Source organism: Aquila chrysaetos, chromosome 14 (assembly GCF_900496995.4).
Source record: "Aquila chrysaetos chrysaetos chromosome 14, bAquChr1.4, whole genome shotgun sequence".
NCBI lineage: Eukaryota > Metazoa > Chordata > Aves > Accipitriformes > Accipitridae > Aquila > Aquila chrysaetos.
In genome coordinates, this window is record NC_044017.1 from 30,189,485 (window position 1) to 30,209,991 (window position 20,507).

Sequence of the window (20,507 nt, forward strand, 5' to 3'; positions counted from 1 at the left end):
TCTGGTACCAAAAGGAAAAGTCCTATCTGCATGTTATTCAACTAGCACTCATTGCCCCTAGATGTTGTTAAAGCTAAGAACATGTTCAGTCACAAAGAATTAAGCATTTATATTAGCTGTTGAGGATATCCAAAGTTACAATCAATAGGAAAAAGAGATGGTGCCATTAGTGCCAGTGGCTACCTAGGATTTGCATCTCATGTTGATGGAGAGCCACGGTTGAAGCTTTTCCCACAGTTGGAGCACTTATAAGATGCTCTCCCATGTGGTTTCTCTGGTTTCTAATGAGGTGTAAGCTCACCCTGAGCTGGCACGATTACCTGTCTCTCCTCACTGGGGAGCAGCTTATATTCATGAAACCTGTAGGAACTTAACTATTTGTGAGACCTCCTCTCCTCTGCTCCGCGTAGCAGGGATTGGACGTGTTCAGAGGTTGCTGGAGGCAGGAAAGCAGACAGGGAGGGAGGGAGTCAGAGATTTGCACAGCCAGGCAGCACACTGGTTGCATAAGCCCTGTGTCTGTGGGAAATCAGACTAAAACCTTTTCAGAAGCAATATAAACATGTAGCCTTTTAGGACTAAAGTCATTTATGCAGAAATTTCCCCTATGGTCAGACTATTTCATAATTATCCACACTGGGATGTCTTGCATTTTGCTTTGAAGCATCTGGTTCTCGGCATGTCACCATTAGTTTGATCTAGCAGTTCCTATCCTTATATAATAGCAAACCGTTTCATGGCTATTTCACACAAAATGTCTCTCTTTTTGCCCACTAAATGACCTGGAACTAGAACACAAACATTCTGTTTGCACAGTTTTACATAACATTTGCCATAGTTTTCACACAACACTATTAAAGTCTAATTTGTTTCTGTTCCCAGGCTGATGGAAAGCAGTTCTTTTGGTAGCTCGATTGCGTCAGTGTTCTTTGAAAATGTAAATAAAGATACCGAGATAAGACCTGTCCAACTACAGAGCCCTTTTTCTCTTTATGTTTACCAGATACTTCAAGCTAAATAAAATTACTCTTTGCGCTTGATCTGCCTAAGAACATGTTCGACAAATTGATAATCAAATTCTCTTGGCTATCACAACCCCTCCCCAACGTATTGTGGTCACAAGCAGCCTCTACGAGGATCTACAATACCATTTTTCAAACAGGCATTCTGAACAATGATTTAGGGTCCCAAATACCATTTTGAACAGCAACTTAACTCCTAAGGAATGGGATTTTCAGGCAGATTTAGATTCTTGAGCATTTAATGGCTAGCTTGGAAAAAGGCACTTCTACTCAGCAGACTCCTTGAAAGTGTTGCCTTGCCAGCTCCTATTGATCCTGATGGAAATGTATTACCTGTTGGCATCTGATAATCTCACTGAGCACTCACCGTCATCTTCATTGGTAAAAAACACCTTTGCAATGTGATTTAAAGATGCTTTTCTAACCTGTCTTCAAATCTTTCTTGCCAGGCAAAGGGCAGAAATATTTTCTCCACCTGGTTCCTTTTGGGATGGTGACTTGGAGGTCCGTTTCCTTGGCAAGATTTCCTGAATTGCCTGAATTTTCAATAAAAAGACAGATGGTTTGGGAACAACATTTTGCAAAACTGGCCTTAGTCTATTTAAAAAAGGTGGAGATATGGCCCACCTAACATGCGAACCACTCTCTAGAGATGCCAAATTTTGAAAGACTAGGGAAATTAGTCAGCTGCATGTTTACCTCTGGTATAGGATGAATCCAGCAGCAGACCTTAGACATGTAGCCTCAAAAAATTTAAATAAGCCTAACAGTACAGATTCATCAATTTAGCTCATCAAATGTTGGAGCCATGGAGCAGATGCGGTGGTAGAAGGTGCCTACAGTTAAATGGAAAAAGACACTCACTCTTTCTGTCTTCATTTTTGTTCCTGCCTCCTTTGGTAGCTTCTTTCCTCCGGGACTTTATTTCAGCAGATGCTACATAAGGATCTTCTGGTCTCTGAAGTAGGGAAATCACCTCCTATTAATTAGAAATAAATGATAATGTTACATCCATTTTGCCGGGGTTGATGTTTAAACAACTGCTATAGTTGTTAAAGTCTTTTATGTAACATCCCAAATAAGCAATGACAAGAATCTCTAAGTGTAAAAATAAGTGAGAAGCAAAGCAAGAAATGCAGGAGGCAGAAAATGATTAAGATCACATCAGGTTTTTTATAAAGGCTGAACACAAGGCATGTAAGACAAAGTTACACGACCGAATTAGCCTTCAGAAGGGCACACGAGCTAACTGCTGTTTACGCTACAATATGAAACTGCAAACCCGCATTTCAAATGGAACATTACATAGAGTAACAGAACTTTACTTGCCCTGTCAATTCTCCTGACATTTCTTGGGTTTGGTTTTTTCTGTGTATTTTGATAAGCCTGAAATGCTGTCGATTTGGAATTGCCACCTTACACCAGATCCCAAGAATTATCATAAAAAAAAAAAGAGCAGCCGGATAAGAAACCTGAAGATTATTAGTCATTGATGCAGGAACAAGGCCACCTTCAAGGTCAGAATATTTCAGAAGCTACAGAAATTCCCCCTAAACAACTCGGTATCACATCCAACAGTGCATGACAAGAGTTTCTGGGGGGCAGAATGGCCCAGACAAGCGTTTTTCTCCCACCAGGTCTACAACACTGCTTGAAGCAACGCCCAGCCATAGCCATTCCCCAGCATCGGCCGCTGATGGAAATGTATTTAGAGGAGCTGAGGGCCCGCCAAACCTTTCCCAGAGCGCTGCCATTTCAGTATACAAAAAAAACCCTCCAAAGTCACAAGAGCTTAAAAACATTTTTGATGCAAAACTCCCTTTGAAACCAGTGGATTTTACGAGGACCTCAGCACTGCCCAAGGCTATTTGGGAGCTGCCCTGCTCCTGCAGAGGGATGCTGCACGGGAGAGGGAAAGCCCACAAGTCCCGTAGAGGCGTGGATGGGTCAAGGAGACAAGAGAGGCTGTTCCCTTCCCACCTGTTTCTCTCCTGGGACTGCCTGGAAACCCCACCAAGGGTCCAGCAACAGAAGTCACTCCTTCTCTTAGGAATCCCCACACCTTTTCCTCTCCTTTTCCTTGGATGTAGCAGGAAGGAGGGGAATTACGGCGTTCCCACCACCCTCCGGGTCTCAGCCATCCCTTCCCGAGCATCTTGGCATGCATCGTGCATCTTGCTGGGGGGGGAAAGCACGGCGGCTGAGGTCTGGAGCATCTCCCGCTGGCACAGTGCCCCGGGCAGGCTGCGTCGGCAAGCGACGGTCCTCACCGCGCCAGCTCGGCTTTATCTCCGCGGTTAATAAACCAACCAAACATCTGCTTGATAATATCAGTCGGGACAAAAGTCCTGGACATTTTGAGCGCGACTTAACGATGTCTGTGATCGCAAACGGTTTGTTGTTTCTTTAGCGCATGTGGAGCCTGACCTCGCTCGCATTCTCTAAATCCTTTTGCTCTCTTCTTCTTTTCCTGCCCCCAAAAAGGCCACAGGATGAAAACAAAACAAAACAAAAAAATCCAAGGGGAACTAGTATTAAACTGTAAGTAGCAACGACCAGGCACTTCATCAGCATGAACAGGGTCTACATAAATCTTTATCACCGGCACTTTTTTTACATATCTGGAATCCACTATACTGCAAATTAGTCCCATTTGTCCACTCGGTGCTAATGCCATTAAAATCGACCTCATTTGGCAAAGCACATGAGTCCAGAAATCCCTGGACTTGTTAATTTTTCAGCTTAAAAAAGTAATCTTGATTCCTAAACTAAATTTTACGGAAAGAAATCTCATTGTAGGTGGAAACTACACCCTTGTAACTCTAAGGAAAATTAAGAGCAGACCACCCTTTGTTTGGGTTGGCACTGGAGGGCACTTTAACACCTGTGTTATTTTCTTATACCCCAAGAGCAGCTGCTCATTCCTTTCCACTCCAACCCAGTATTTTTCACCTCTGTCTCTGCCTGTGGTTGCCACAGAAATCTCAGTGTGACCGGGGTGACAGCATATATGATTTCTCACAGTTTTCCAGAGACTGTTCTGTAAAAAGGGGATCTTTTTCTTTTCCCCAGAAGGGTAACTTTGAGTGTGGGCAGAATATTCTGAAAACTTAGCAATGCCGGCTAAAAAAAAAAAAAAAAAAAAAGAGTTTTCCTGAAGCTCATTATTTTCTTTCCATATTTCTTTACCAGTCCCACCACTTCTTCTTAATGCTTTGCAACTAGTGCTTTCCCAGTGAAATCTGACTTCTAATTTCACTTTCCATTTTAAAAATAACTTCATAAAGATTTGTCTTAGCTGACTATAACTGCTAAAAAGTTCAGGTCTTCACCAGTGAGTTGCTACAGGAAAAGATGAATACAAGTCTTACTTGGGCATGGAGAGATAGTGTGAGCAGATACCAGCAGTAAAGGCTGTCTACTGCATAAGTGCGGGTGTATATTTTTGAAACAGGGAATGCAAAAAGATACATGCTGAAACTACATAAAAGACAAGAAAAGGATAAAAAAAACCCAAAACTAAAACAGTGCACCATTTCCATTTATTCTGCATTCTGTTTGGTGAAGCAAACTGCAGTGTCATGCAAGAAGCCTTAAAATGGATATTGATCGCAGATGCAGTGCAGCCAAAAGACAGAGCTTTGATATAACCGAGTATTTCGCAGCCTCCTGTTGCGTTTTAAGAGGGAATGCAGCCATCGCAGATTGCCGAGGATGCTGTCAGGTGGGTGAGATGCGTACGCCTCATGAGAACAGGCACAGTTAGTGCAGGCAAGAGAACACCTCTTGAAAACGAGCCCTCTTTCCTAGGGGATTTGGCAAGAACCAGCAGAAAGGGTTAAGAAACCCCACTGCAAGCCCGTACCTTGTTCCCTGCTTTTGGGCGCCTCTGAAGCAGTGATTTAGGTTTATGCGGTAACCAGCGCTGTCCTGATGCGGGTTCATGCTATAACCAGCGGTGTCCTCGTGCAGCTCCAAGACGAACGTCCTCCGTACGCCCGTGCAAGTCCTTGGCATCCCACTGGGGTGCAATTTGCCTCAATCAGAAGTGGATTCTGGCCTGCTGCTCCGCGACGACCGGGTGCTACGGAAGAGGGGAGGAAAACCCAAAGGGCCCCTGCCGCGGCTCACAACCACCGCTCCAAAAACCCACCCTCCAACCCCGTAACGGGCGTCCCCGCCGAACGCCGAGCCTCAGCATCGCTCCCTCTCCGCCTCCCACCCACGACGCCTTTGCGGGCAGCCGCGGCGGGGAGGGCAGCTGGCAGGCAGATGCCGGGCTGGGGGGGACAAGCGGCTTCAAAGGAGCTGCCAGCCACTTCTCCGGGGATGGCGGCAACGCCGCAGGGCGTCGAAAAAGGGATGGGTTTTCCCAGGTCCCGCCGGTCGTGTCACCCTCCGGGTCTCGGCCGCCGCTTCTCCTCCTTCCCCCTGCCAGGGTTGATGGGGAGAGGAGCCCCTGCCGGGGCTGACCCCCTCTGGGAAAATACGGGAGAGCGGGAGGACCAGCTGGCCCCCCGGACCGGGGTATGGTGGTGGGATGCAAACAGGCGCGTACAATCGCCTTTTGATGCACGCGGGCTGGGGAGCGCAGCAATGAGGCCAGGGCTGCAGGGACGTGAAGAGGAGAGGGCCAGGTCCCAGGTGAAGGCAGCTTGTCGGAGCTGGAGAGACGTCCCCGCTCGTGTCCAGGCGAGACGGAGGAGAGCTGCCCACCCGGGGAGGCACGGCGGGGAGCGAAACGTGGTGGATAGATGAGGGGCTCGGCACGGTCCCATCCCCTGAGTCCTCACCTGGGGCAGCCCCAGCAGGGCACACCACGCTGCTTTCTCCCGTAACGACCCCAACCCATCCACCCAGCGGCTCGCCGGGCTGCTGACCCCCCCCACCACCACCCAGTTCAAGCGGGGCTGGGTGTCTCTGGGACAGCCTGAGCGGGCTGCTGCTCTCCGCCCCTTGGTCCTGCCACCCCGGAGCCGCCTGCTTCGGGGCACGTTTCCCTGCTGTGCTCCGAGGGCCACATCTTTGGGAAGTATTTTTGCAGCAATAAAGCAGCGTTTTCACTGGGCAAAGCTGCATTTTAATAGTAAGCGGAGAGGACTCTTAAAAGCTGCAGCAGGCCCCGTTTGGCGCCAGTCATTGCTTTTTTTTTTTTTTTTTCTCCTCCATATGTACCCCATATGCAAGTACAGCTGAGAAGCTGACATAGAAATTTTTTAAAAAGGAAAGAAATGTCTGAAGCTGCCCTGAGAATGATGTTCTGGGCTTTTTAACTCTGCTTTTGCAAGAGCTGTGGAGACCCCAGAGATCTCTTACATCTGCACTTTTGAATTCCCTCCTTGCAGGTAATTAATAATATGGATAACTGCGATGGGGGTGTAGGAGAGAGACCTTCCCATTCCTTATGCCCTCTCCACAGCCCAGTTGCTATTCAATGTTTTGGTTCTGAGCCATGAGAACACCTCCACGGCTAACACGGCATAGGCAGGTGGGTCCCAATAATACCAACCCACTACTTTGCACGGATTTGAATGGCTGTGACGGGTCTGGGATGGCAGAGAAGGGTCTGCGATGGGTGTCCCATCCCAGTTTCTCCTACAGCTCCTCCACTGCCATGAGTCCAGGGCATCCAACACTGCCTGGTGCATCAACCTACTCTCACCTCAAGAGCTCCTCCTCGCACAGGGCAGAGGGTCACCCAGAACCAAAACCCACCTCCAGGAAGGGTTTTATGACCCGTGTTTAGCCGCAGAAGAGGCTTGGCGGTCCCCTGCTCTGTCAATGGGCAAGTCATACTCACAAGCTCCTTCTTCAGTTTCAGCTGAAGAGTTCATTGCCCTTGGATTCATGGGGTGCATATGGATGGGCTTGTCTTTCTCCTTTGCTCCCTGCTGCTCATCGGCAATATTAAGTAGCTTACTTTCTTCATATACCCATGTGAAGTATTCCATGAAATAAAAAAGACATGAAATAATCTCTACACAAGCACGAACATTCCTTGGAGTCCTTCCTTTCAGGCCCTGAAGCAGCCTCAATGCTCACAGGATTCACCCTGGTTTCTAAACCAAAATGTGCTCTTTAATCAGGCAGCATGAGAAATACATAGATCTGGGGGCAAAAAAACCCCACATCCTTGCATTTCTTTGTTTTAGTTTTCTCGTCATCCTGGAGAACTCTTTGGGATTAGGTGAGAGTCCCTGCAGGTACCCAAAATTCTCCTTTTGAAACCTCCGGCTTGTTCATCAAGTCCCCAAACCTGTGTGCTCTGACTGACTTTGTGCTAAAGGTCATGCAGCTGCAGGCAGCATCATACTCGCTGCGAAAGGGGCTCCTCTCTTCCTGCCTCCCCTCCCATCATTTCATGCCCGGCACTCCGAGTCCTCCGCCTCGCACCGCCTCGCTGGCCCATACTCATCATCACCACGGGGGTTGCTCCCCGTGGGCTCGGGGTGCCCCGTGGAAAGGCTTCTGCTCAAATGTCCTTCCACGAGAGCAGGTGGAGGGGAGACCAGTTCTCGCGTGCGTCTGAAGAAACGGAGGGTATGTTCCCAAAACTCAATACGTCGAGCCTGCCAGGAGCGTTTTACACATGGACAGACCCTGTGATGCCATCCCCTATTTTTTTTAATATTTGTCAAATGTACATTAGCATAGAGAAGTCTGCGGCTAATACTCACAGGGTCACAGTCTTTCCCTGCCTCAATTCCCAGACCCAGATTTCCACTCTTGTTTGCTGTATCCTTGAGATTCTACAACCCCTCTAGCGTGGTCTGGCAAGTAATTTGGTATTACTTGTATTTCAGTGGTGTTCAGCACTATCACTGTGCCAGAAACTGTCTAACAAGGCAAATCAGACACAGCAAGGGCAGATGTAGTATTTCCACCCCCATTTTACAGCTAGGCCAAGAGAAAATATGGGGAGATCTTAGCATGCCACTTTAAAGGACCCAAACTGCAGCATGAAAAGCTCTTTGTAAGCTGCTCAGGCTCCTGGGTGGCCGCAGTGCCTGTGTTTCCCCCAGCAAACATCCGCTTTTTTGAAGTTCTGGTCCTTGTTCCCACACGGACCGCAGGGTTTGTGACCCTTTCAGTGCCATGCATGAGCGAATGAAGGAGCAGGCTTCCCTGGGCTCCCCACCACCCCTCCCAGCTGGTCCCTAACCACCAAGGACACCTTCTTCCCCAGCCGAAACCCCAATCTCCCATTTCCCAGCGCTCCGTGGCTGCAGCGACCGGCTCCCAGCAACATGTCCATGATGGGGCCACCTGAGGACCGGTCGCTGCAGCCCTTGCCCGCCTCACAAAAAGCGTGAGGAGCAACAACTGGCTGCCGGCTGCTCTCTTCTGCATTTTAAAACATTACCTCTCTTTTCGTGGCCCATCGGGTCCCCTAAGTCCTTCCCTGCTTGCTAAAACGTACCAGGAGGATGAAGATGTGAGTCCTCTTGGCTTGTTCCCCAGCTAAGAGAAATTGGGGGCTTCATCCCTTCCCATGGGGAGAGGAGAAGGGCTACCAGCCACAGACGGGACCCTCCTCTGGGACCAGCTCCTTGGGGACCAACCCTCAGGCAGCATCTCCCTCTCTCAGCAGTAAGATGGAGAAGAGAAGCAGACAAGAAAGGAAGATGCATGGTAGGGAGCTGAGGAGCGACGGATTTAGGCAGAGAACTGTGACAGGGAAAAGCATTTTTTACAGATTTTCCGTATTACCTGCTGAAAAAGATCACTTTTGATCCTATTTTGACCTTTGTTTACATTTCAGTGGAGCAGACAATGACGCAGTATATGATTCTCTTACAAAGAGTGAGTTTTCTTTCTAAGGATGCTGCACTGTAATAAACACAACACTTGATGGTACTTAGGTCACTTTTCTATGGGGAAGGTTAGGCAAAATATTCAAAAACCTACGCAATGAAAATCTTTTCTGTGGCTTTTAGGAGTCATCCTTGAACGGAGACATAATTCACCAGAATATCCTATAGGGCAGAAACGGTAAGAATTGTTATTTTCTATTAAAACCTTCAGGACATTTTCTGCAAAGCCTCTTTAAAATGATTAGCCTTTAGGAGATCCAAATGCCTTTGAGTTTTGTTCTACTGCTTAAAGTGTTGTTTTAGAACCACTTCAGCCCCGTTAATGTGTGTCTGCCAGACAATGCAGCTGATATGAATTCACCATTAATTGGAGAGTGGGGCTTTGCATGTACCAGACTAAGTGATTTACTTTCAAAGTGCTGTTATGACGGTTGTAGGCTGCATTTGGTTGCTTAGAAACCATCCTTATCGATGATTCAAGTTTTCTCCTGATATCACGGTGAACGGATAGCACCTTTATTTTTCTCTCAGCAGTTGTCAGGAGGAACTATTTTATAAAAACCTCTGCAAAAGGCAGTATCCCTCCATGGATGGGCAATGGTACAGCTGGCATGTTGATTTAGGCCGAAAAGGTACATTATTCCAAAGGAGAAAAAATGATTTTAGAAAACAGTATTTGGCAGCACGATGCTCAGAGACCTATTGTTCAGCTGGGGGAAGAGGAAGAAAAAAACTTTCCCATCAAGTGGGAAGACATATCTGACAAACAGCATATCTAACAAGCAACAAATGCTAAGAAGAAGGTCTTTGTAATGTGTCATTAAAACCACAGACACATTACCAGTGTGGACTTTAGGCTGCAACTCATTAGTAAATGAATTCTATCTGTGACAGCCTTGTCAAACCCAAGCTTTACTGATTACATTTGGCTTTTAGGCAGTGATCCCCAGGGAAAGTGATTTATTTCAGCGCTTGATGAGTTACTCCATTGACGGTAGTGATAATGATATTATCTTGACATAGGTTAGCATTTATAGGCCTCTTGGAAGGAGTGAGTGTTCAGGGGGGATTTAAATGAAGACAGGAGGGAAGCCAAGCACGATGGTGCGAGAATAGTTAGAAACGTTTGGAAAGCGCAGCCCACCTGTAATAGCGAAGGCTTTTACAAAGCTGGGCAAATGCTCCGCTGGACACCTTTCCCAGGCCAAAGCAGAGAGCTCTGAGATGAAACGACCCCCAGGTTAGACAGCGAGCCCGCAGCAGAGGGGGACCGCAGGCTGCCCGCCACCCGTCCTCCTCTCCCAGCCCAGTGCCCCGCTGTCGTACCAGGGCTGAGCAAATCTGGCTTTGTCTCCGCTCACCTCGCAGCTAAACCGGGGTCTGCAGCGGGGAGTGAAACCCTTCTCACGTCTTGCTCCCGACAGGGAAGTTTTTCCAGGTGCAACGAGGAAATTAAGTTGAACCTGCGATTACCAGGGGGGAAGGATGTGCAAAAGCAGAGAGGGGCACGGACGCAAGCAGAGCACCGAGTTAGGGTGCTGTGAGGAGTAGGAACAAGGTGTTAATGGCTAAGAGTAATGCCTACATGCTTCCTCAGTAGCTGATGAAGAGAGAAAGGGGAGGGAAGAGGCACAGACCAGAGCAGCCAGCAGCTCTGACTCCCCTTTAGACAGTCCTTTTTGTCTTCCTCCGTCCTTGGATCCTCAGAGAGACATTGGGACCCTTGAGATCAAGGGAATACCCCCTTGAAGTCCAGGCGTTAATCCTACCACAGGAATTCATGTTTCAGCCTCACACGTCTGCCGTGGTAATTCATGCAATACAGACCCGGTGGCCCAAACAACAAATACCCATCTTAACTAGCAAGACATGGAACAGGAGCTCCAGGAGAAATCAGAGCTGCCTTTGAGATACGTCTGATATAGGTACCACAGGTGAGATTGCTCCACAAGAACCCAAGTTCTGCCAGTCTGAGCTATGAAGATGCTCTCTGCAATACAGGGGACAAAACGTGAGCCCGACCAAGGCCAAGAACCAGCAACAGCTGTTTGGAAACCCCTTAGTTTGAGAAGTCTTTTCCAGCTTAGAAGAAATCAAACAGGGACCTGCAGATGCTTGACAACCCTTTAGCAGATCCAAAGTGTGCCTATTAAGGATTCTGGTATCCAGCTGGCCTAGCAAGGCTCTTTCTCTACGAGGAAATGGACAGCGAGCCACCCTGGGTGTGCCATGGACATCAAATCGAAGCACTAGAGCATTTGAGGATTGATGCATTCGTAATCTCTAAACCAACATCATAATCTCAATTCTGCTGATCTGTCTTTACAGAAAATACCACAAAGACTTACCGTGCAGCAGCAGCATCTGCGGGCCTTGGGCAAATTCAGGAGAAGGTTTTATGTCTGCTGAAATCGTTCTGTCAATTTTCACTTGAGAATACGTCTCTCGAAGTGCCATGAACATGCGCCATGTCATACTGATCCAGTATCACCCTAGCTGCAACAGTGAAAGCAAGAACAGGTTATCTTTTTTGGTAATTAACTCTAATCTGAGAAGACATAGGTGAGTAATTGCAAGAATAAAGGCTATTACACCTCCAAGAAATAAAATTTAATCAGATTATTTTTTCGGCTCCAGTGTTCAACTGGACCACAAAGTTGCTTCTGTTGCAAATCACAAGTGTGATGTGTTTAAATAGCAAATCTACTATTACTGTTTTTAAGGCAATAATACCTTTTAATATCCTAAGCAACATCACATCAAGTGAGTTCAATTACAATTTTGGGGAGGGAGTCTAAACCATAGGTAGCAAACAGCTAGATTTTAGAAAAACATATTTTCTTATTTAGGGAAAAAGGGGCAGAATGTTAGGCTAGTACATAGTCCTAAGAGGCTGTTTCAAAATAAAAAATCTGCATATTAACTCTTTCACTGGATTGGCATCATATATATTGTAAAAGGAAAGGAGTGGACTTCAATTTGCCAAATGACCATGGTTATCATAAATTATAATGAATAATTATCTCGGAGCGATTGTCAGTAAGGAGGAATTCTGGAGGAAGTGCAGGAGGAGATAAAGAACTGAAGAGATGTTCCCTCTGATACACCTGGCTCTGACTGGTATCAGCGGCAGCGTATGAGCAAACCCCTGCAGGGCACCGGCTCCTGAATTCCCAGGAATATCGTCTAGAGAACGGCTCAGCTTATGAAGTAGTTGGAAGTGCTGTGTGTGAATTAAAATAAAAACTATAAGGCTAAATGAAGTGAATTGTTTAGCCATAAGGCTAAATTACCAAATAATGCAGAGAATAATACTTTTCACCATGTAGCCGTATTAATTTCCGTACACACCAGTGAGTTTTGAAACCAACGTGGGTCAGAGCCACTGGCAGTACGTGGCTGCTGCGCTATTCCAAACGGCCTGTCTGTGCTGAGGACAATGCAAAATATGATTTTATTAATCCTTCATTCTAATTTCATGGCACTCAGCAGTGTTTGTGACTGTGCACAATGACAGGCACCAGTCCAGAGCCTGTGCTGGCACGAGCTAGGTTTGTTCCGTTGACCCCAGCAGAGCCGTGCTGATTTACGCCAGCTGAAATCTGACCCCTAATTTCTGCCTCGGAAGGATTAGACTTAATTAATTCTTTATGTTTGACCCACAGCGCGGGGATATCCCGGCATCGCAAACCCGAGGGTACCCATCTCTCCCCTCGGCCGTAGTAAACGTCCCCATTCAAGCCAATCTCACGACAGCCGCCTGGCAAGAAGCAGAAATTGCGCTGTGCCACCAGACCCATTGACCGGTTAGTTTGGCCACGAGGGGTTACACACCAGCGCTTTCGGAGCCGTGGGGGGGTCCCGGGGAGCTCCCAAATGCCCACCCCGGTGGGAGAGGCTTTTGGGACCGGTCCCACTGGACAGCCCCCAAAAACCGAGCCCTCCCGTGGAGGAAAGAGGGGTCTGACCCTTCCAAAGGGTCCCCCCTGTGCTTGGTCTGGAGATGCCCTTGGGGTGCCCTCGGTCTGGCGATGCTGGAGAAGGGTGAGCGAGGGGGGGGCTCGTCCGCCTTGCAACACCGCGCACGCGTTTTTGTCTATCACCGCTCCATCCACGTCGCCTTTCTGCTGTCTCTGCCTCCTTGGTTTTTCTACCGCTAAATGACCCTTCATGAAAGCTAGCATGGGGTGGGCAGACTCATGCGTAACTGCAGGTTTTGCAGGACGCCCTGAAAGTTTCCAAATCTCGGGCAAACTGGGAAGCAGAGGGCACTTCCCAGGGAAAGATTTAACCCCCATCTCCTGCAACCTGGACAGTGCTCCTGCTCGCGACGGCCCCTGGGCAGAGAGATGGATGCGGGGCCCGCTGAGGATGTCAGAAGCCAAATCATTTGGGACTTCAGGGGTTAAAACACAAGCACCTTAGATTGCCTCCCTGTGCCAGAATCAAGCAGCGGGCTGCCCAGTTCCCACCACGATCCATCGCCCATGGGAAGCGCTGGTGAATGAGGACACATTGCCACACCGCCCTGCGCTCACTGCAGCTTGACAAATGCTTATAAGCAGCATCTTACACAGAGCCCATTGTAGTGATCGTGCCTGAGGGCTGCGTCCTCTCTTTCCAAGCAGAAGAGGTTGAAAGCATGCATGGAAACTATTTCTCACTGGGCACGTTGGTGCAGAGAAATCCAACAGCCTTTTTTCCCCAGCGCTTCTCAGCCTGCACACCCTCACTCACGCTCCTCTCAGCCTTCTGGTTTATGCAAGTATTAGGACAGTTTAGGGCACCTGCTGGTGAGCAATTTGCAATAGAGGGATTATTTTCTGGTCCCCAGTTAAACAGGTTCCCTGGTGATGGGGCTACAGAGCGGACGGGAAGAACGTGCAACACGAAACGCATGGCGTTCCCCCCTGCGCAACCCAAGACAAGGCAGCATGCTAGGGAAATCCTAGCTCTCATAAAGTCAATGGTCACTTGCTCCAACAGCGTTAGGGTTTTGCCTCAAATTAGTTTTGTCTTTTTTCTGTACGGAACCGAGCAATCTGTTGTGTGAGGAACGGTGACTGGGTTTGTTTTGCAAAGCACAGCTGGGAATGTCACGATGCCTGCCTTCCATGTAGGCACAAACCAACAGCTTGGGTATAATCGTTTCAAAATCTCCTGTTCCTAAGCTGTACCTATATGGAGTTGATTTCACTGTGTCCCTTCACTTGAAGACTTGCTGAAACGCAGCTGTTAACCCTAAGGTATATCTCCTTACATCTCTGAAGAGTATACCCTGGTTCATTAATTTTGCCATTTCATCTGGGAAAGATCAAATCTGGAAACTTTTTTCTTTTTTTTCTTCTGTTCTCTTTAACTTGGTAATTACACTGTCTGCGAGAAAACAGAGCAGAAAGGAAATTGCTTCTAAAGGACATGGTAATAAACGTGTCATGTATATCATTTAGCTGGGTTGTGTTTATTATTAACTTGGAATGGGAGAAGACTCGAGCCACGCCGCGGGATCATGACGGACTGGTTCTCCCAGGAGTGCAATTCCAGACCGCACTGATTATCCCACATTTGCACCGAGGGGACCCAGCCCGTGCGGCACACCTCATAAACCAAGGGACCTGGGAATCCTATTGCTGCATACATTTCTCCACAGTTCAGCAGCAAGGAATTCCCTAACATTTCCCTCTCTGCTAATTTCCACTAACTGAGGATCCGACTAATTTTAATTAAACCAGTACGTACCGAGAATAACTCCTCTGTCTTCACATTCATGCCAACCAACAGAGATGAAAATCTGCCTTGCAGTGCCTCCTCCTTGGCAGTTGTCAACTCGATGAACTTCAGCTGTGATTAACTGAATTCTGGCACCTGTAGAGATGAACCTAAAAATGGTGGCTTGATGATGAATCTCAGAGAGGACTCCCAGGGTAGTGGATGCGAAATCCTAGGAAAAGTCTCATAAATTTCACTGTAACCAAGATTTCACCTTTATCTCTAAAAAAATGTGTGTATTCAGGATAGATTTGCTATCCTACTGCTTTAGATCACTCCCAAGCTGTAAAATACAGTTAAATCTGTTAAACAAGTAGCTACTTAACCTGGGTTTACTGCTGCTTTGCATAAGTGCAATGGCAAAAAGCAGCTCGCACGTGTAGTCGAATCTGGCCAAAGCTTGCCCAGATTTTTTCTGTTGGAATAATTTCCTTTCTAGAAAGACCATGGATAGGCAACCAAGTAGCCATTACAGGTTGGCTTTTGGCTAATGCTGGAGCTAGAGAAATGGTTTGGGCACTCAGTTGTATTGTAGAGCTCCTTTGTTTTTAGGAAAACTTGGGGTAACTCTGCTTGGAGGTGTGAAAGTGGGGCAGCTTCACCCCGGGGCAGAGACCTTCTGGCTTTGAAAATGGGGAGAGGTAGGAACAACCTCTCCGTGGTGCAAGCTGGGACCCTGGAGCCATCCCAAGGCACTGAAATATCACTCGGATTTAGGGAGGACGTTCCGATCAGCTGGGTTTGGGTCACTTCATGGAGATGAGTGCACAGGAGCGATGCTCGGGGAGGGAAGGGATGCTCTGATGGGGACTGGGTCACCGTGATGTCCAGATCAAACGGGGCCAGTTTAGTTCTCTGTGGCCAGTCCCGGGGCAAATACTAGAGACAATCAAAAAAAAGCGCAGACGTATCCGCGGCTCCTTCCCTGTCACATGAAGTACATTTCTCAGGGCACGTATTTTGAAAGATGTACATTGGCCTTTGTTTTTTTCAGGAAATTAAAATGGTGGCATCCACCCCCAAAACCTGTTTCTGCCTAATTTAAGTTAATAAGCTCCACCAAGACACCAATTATTCTCCTGTTCGGCTGCTGCCTCTATTCATTATGTGTGTGTGTGTATTATTGTTATTTATCAGTAATCTCCTTGGAGCTATACAATGACACAAGATTATGACATTCGCTGCTCCCAGAGCTTGCTATACCAAACACAAACAAATGATCAGCAAGAACCATAACAACTGAGCCGCTGATCTGAGCCAACCTTTGATTAGTGGTTGGGGATTCGAGGAATCAAAAGGTGGCTTGTCAGATTGTCAGGACGTTGAGTTTTTATATGATCCATCAGAAAAAGCGGGTACTTTGGCTAGGGCACGTTGGATGCACATTCATTTGAGGACGCTAGGACTTTTGCCTTGGTTTGGGAATTTTTTTCCCCACACATGGCATTGGTTTGAAAGTATTTAAGTGGTGATTATCCCTTATTTTCCCACTTTATTGGCAACAGTGAATCGTGGGGATAAACAGAATATATGCAATGGTGCAAAAAAAAAAATAAAAGCACATTTCTGAGTTAAGAAAATGAACTGTGGAGCAAAGACCACAGCGCGATTACACAAGCTTATTCACTGATGGAAATAAGTGCTGTGGCAGGCAATTATTTCCAGATCTTACCATGTAAGAAAGGCAAACTGTTTGCTGGAGAGCATTCATGAGGGTCAGATGATGGAGGGAAAGGCCAGGAAGACAAGAAGGAAAGCTTTCACATCCCTTTTTCAAGCTGTCACATGAAAGAAATGCCTGCAGTAACACTCAGCGAATGTGAACAGGGGGATGTTTGCAAACTGCCAAAACATCCCTCAGCGGGGCAGAGAGAGGAGGGAGAAGAAAATTATTATTAAATAAAACAATAAGAGAATTGTTGCCATTTCATGTTATTTTTGTCGTCCGGAGCTAAGTGAAGAGAAACGAGTCGTGCCCGTCCGGTATGTGCTACCACGATGCTATTATAGGTACTGTATAGATTTCTCAAGTGCTGCTAGCGAGGGGCAACTCGATGCGGTTGCTGGTTATATGCCTTGCGTATTTAATGGCAACCAGGAGGAACCCATCACAGTAAGAGCAGAGTCAATAAAGGTCTTGGGCTTGACTCACCACCGCATGAGAAAAACAGTAGTGCTAAAAGCATGTGCTCTGAGCCCCGTCCCAGCTGCAAAATCACCTGGCCTTGTTCAGAAACCATACTGGTCCCAGTGGCATGTGTGCATACACCGCAGACGCCGCACACGCTTCTAGACTTCTGCTGAGCAGGGACTACTGCTATTTGCTGTTCAGCCCTGAGTCAGCAGCTTGGGGGCTGCAGGACCCCTAGATGATGGGCAACTGCTCTAGATGACGGGCAACCGCCCTAGATGATGGGCAACTGCCCTAGATGATGGGCAACTGCTCTAGATGACGGGCAACCGCCCTAGATGATGGGCAACTGCCCTAGATGATGGGCAACTGTTCTAGATGATGGGCAACCGCCCTAGATGATGGACAACCGCCCTAGATGATGGGCAACCGCCCTAGATGACAGGCAACCGCCCTAGATGACGGGCAACCGCCCTAGATGATGGGCAACTGCTCTAGACGACGGGCAACTGCCCTAGATGACAGGCAACTGCCCTAGATGATGGGCAAATGTTCTAGATGATGGGCAACTGTTCTAGATGATGGGCAACCGCCCTAGATGATGGACAACCGCCCTAGATGACGGGCAACTGCCCTAGATGACGGGCAACTGCCCTAGATGATGGGCAACCGCCCTAGATGATGGACAACCGCCCTAGATGACGGGCAACTGCCCTAGATGACGGGCAACCGCTCTAGATGATGGGCAACTGAGATCAGCCCCTTGGAGGGGGTCCCTCTCTCCCCTTGACCGCAGAGGGGACCCAAAGCACACGTGGCTTCTACCAAAGACACCCGAGTGAGGTGTTCAAAGCCGAGTGGGGTGGCTCTGGACCTGCAATTTCACGTAGAGCCGTCCCAAGGCTCAGGCGAGCGCACCCGTTCCTGTGGGTACAACGGCTCCGTTAGCCCAGGGAGCTGCTCGGGATGAAGCGATGCTGCAGAGACAGCTCCTCAGGAAACGCAGTCATTCGGGCGTAAGAAAGCAGGTCCTGCTATCTATAGATAACGGGCTGAAAAACAGGAAACGGAGGTCAGGAATAGACAGCCAGTTCTCACGACGGCAGCGTGATAGCAGTGACCTTCCACAGGGGTCTGCGCAGCTACCTCGGCTGCTCAGTATCTTCGTAAACGGCCCGGAAAAGGGATGAGGAGTGAGGTGAGAGAGTTTGCCGCTGATAAGTTATCTGAGGACAAGGACAGGCTGTGAGAATTGCAGACAGGGTGAGGGGTCAAAGGGCAGGTGAAATTTAACACATATAACTGCAAAACTAGATATTTCGGGGCGGGGGGGGGGAAGAGAGTCCTAGATTCACGCGGGCTCTGCACAGACCGCTGCTGGTCAAGAGCCGGGTCCTGTGTTTAGCATCCACCAAAGCATGAGCTCAGCCCTCGGCAGCAGTCAAGAAAGCAAGTCAAGCACTAGGAACCTGCAGGAAGGGAACAGAGATCTCAGAGGCTGGCAGGGGAAGCCCCACAAACCCTGTCCTTCCTCCTCCCAAAACATCTGGCCACAGCTGGAGACGGACGCTGGGCTGGATGTGAAACCAGTCAAACCCACACAGCCAAGGCTTCTCCGTCAGCCACGGCGTCACCTCGGTATGCATCTAGGGTGGGAGGTCTCCGCACCACACAGCGTCACGCACACTGCCTTCCTCTCGCTGTGCCCAGTAAAATGAGAAGATACGCAAATAATATGAAAATGAGGCTCCTACGCCTTTCTACAAAGATAGCACAGTCTCAGTCGATGACTGAGTTTCTTCCCAGCCCTTAACAATGGGGTACAAAATGTCAATACACAAAGCAAACATCAGAATACCAACCTTGGGAAGGTCCATCACGTTGTTTGTTTGTCAGTTGGCTTGAGTTGGCTTGAAAAACGTGTAGCAATAGGTTTATTGCTTTCTGGTTGTTAATAACAACCTGTGTTGGTTACGGCATGAGTCACCTGGCCATGCAGCCATGCCGTGGGGCACCCTCTCTCTTTTGCCCCATGTAGTCATACTTTTACCGTACAGGTCTTGTTGCAGGGCTACTGCAAGCAGCTGGACAGTTTGCCATGTGTTTTCCTTCCTACAGCTTAAAATAATTCCTGGGGACGTGTTACATCCTGAAAGCTGAGACAGCCCTGGACCGAAGGAGCCGGAGGGCCGCCTGCGGTCTCATTTCGGGAACCGGTCGGTGTGTCACAAGGCGGCAAGTTACACCAAAACACTCATGTTTCAAGTCCCGGATTTCTCCCCCAAAGGAAAGACTATACTCATATGGGCTTGAAATAAGCGGGGCTCATCAGAGGGTGATAACGTGCTTCACAAGAGGAAAGGGGATCTTTGCTTTCATCTCCGATGGCATCCTTGCTGCTGCAGGAGCCGCTTCTCCCAAAATCACAAAGTGCCACCTCGGGGTTTGGCAGGACTTTGTACCGAGGTGTCGGCAGCCTCCGCTGCCCCAGGGACGGCATGGGACAGGGCGGTGGGGGGACTGGGGGGGGACACACAGGGTGGGCGCAGGGGACAGGCGTGGAGGCATAGCGGGACACGCGTTGGGGACCATAGGGGACACGCAGAGGGTTTGGTGGGATGCGTGGAGGGCGCGGGGGCCAGGGCGTGACGCGGGTGGTGGGACGCGTGGGGGTCACACAGTGGGAACGCACTGGGGATCGAGGGGGGTGACACAAGGCTTCTCTGGGCAGGTGTGCCCGACCTCCCACGGGGGGCCCACACGTGTCCCAGTGCCACAGCCTGCGGTGGGCAAGGGGGCTCAGGGGGATGCACACACTTGGGGGGCCAGAGGAGCGGGCACCAGCAGCCCCAGCTGCACAACACCCCCATAAAAAAAAAAGTATGTGTGATAGAATTATACACAACAAAACATATATAATAAATATATATAGAATGATATGTGTATATCTACTTACAATTAATTAATATATATATGAAATAAGAAAGCAGTGACGGCCAAACAGTGGATCTGGCTGGCAAGCAAAAAGCACAGTGAAACCCCCACCCACCGGAGGGGAAAAGTAGCCCAGCCCTGGTAAAGTGATGCTGGGGTGCTGTGGGGGGTGGTAGGGGCATTAGTGGGGCTCTCGGGGGGACACCTCAGGTATGGTCCCCCAGGGCGCAGACCAGGCAGGGATTCTTTTTCCCTTCTTCAAAAGGGAGGCAAAAACCTGCCTGCTCATTGCAAAGCGTGCATCTGCCCCAGTGAAACCCGTAGAGGAAGCGTCAGACCCCACCCTGCAAAAAAAAAAAAAAAAAATACACGTGCGAGCGTGTACGTACGTCTCTATATACAGATGGCTCAGGGGAGTGGTGGCTTTGTGGCCAAAGGGCGACGAAATCTCCCCTCCACGGCTGCGGCGGCTCTGCCTGGGCTCCGGCTCCGGCACCGTTCCACCGGTGGCGGGTCCACCCAGCCACCACCCACCAGTGTCTGGGCTGCTGAAGCTATCAATAGCCAAAAGCCGGCTTATGATGAGGGCTTTTAATTTAAGCCTAGCCTGCCTTTATTTAAAACTCATTTACAGCTCTTCCTTGGTCTAAATCCACCAACAGAAGGAGATAGGTGGAAAGCGAAGTGCGGATGTATTCCTTTCCCTTCCCTCCATCCGAGCGGTGCAGCTTCCCCGGGAAGGCAGGGGGTGATTTTTGGGTGTCCCAAGGGGGAGGAGGGACACCCATAGCCAGGATTTTTGGGTGGCTGGGAACGGAGCGACCCACTCCGCCTTGG

General features: G+C 48.8%; 1 long non-coding RNA gene across 2 annotated transcripts; it reads right to left on the minus strand.

The window, feature by feature from the left end:
• Positions 1 to 352: 352 nt before the first annotated feature.
• On the minus strand, positions 353 to 20,184 carry LOC115350769. 2 transcript variants are annotated; one of them, XR_003926594.1, is made up of 5 exons: positions 20,060 to 20,184; positions 14,576 to 14,715; positions 11,185 to 11,332; positions 1,722 to 2,001; positions 353 to 1,558 (listed from the first exon to the last, which is right to left on the minus strand). It is a non-coding gene; the product is annotated as an uncharacterized LOC115350769 (long non-coding RNA). The 2 variants fall into 2 exon arrangements; XR_003926593.1 differs by having other exon boundaries at positions 14,576 to 14,777.
• Between the last annotated feature and the right edge of the window lie 323 nt (positions 20,185 to 20,507).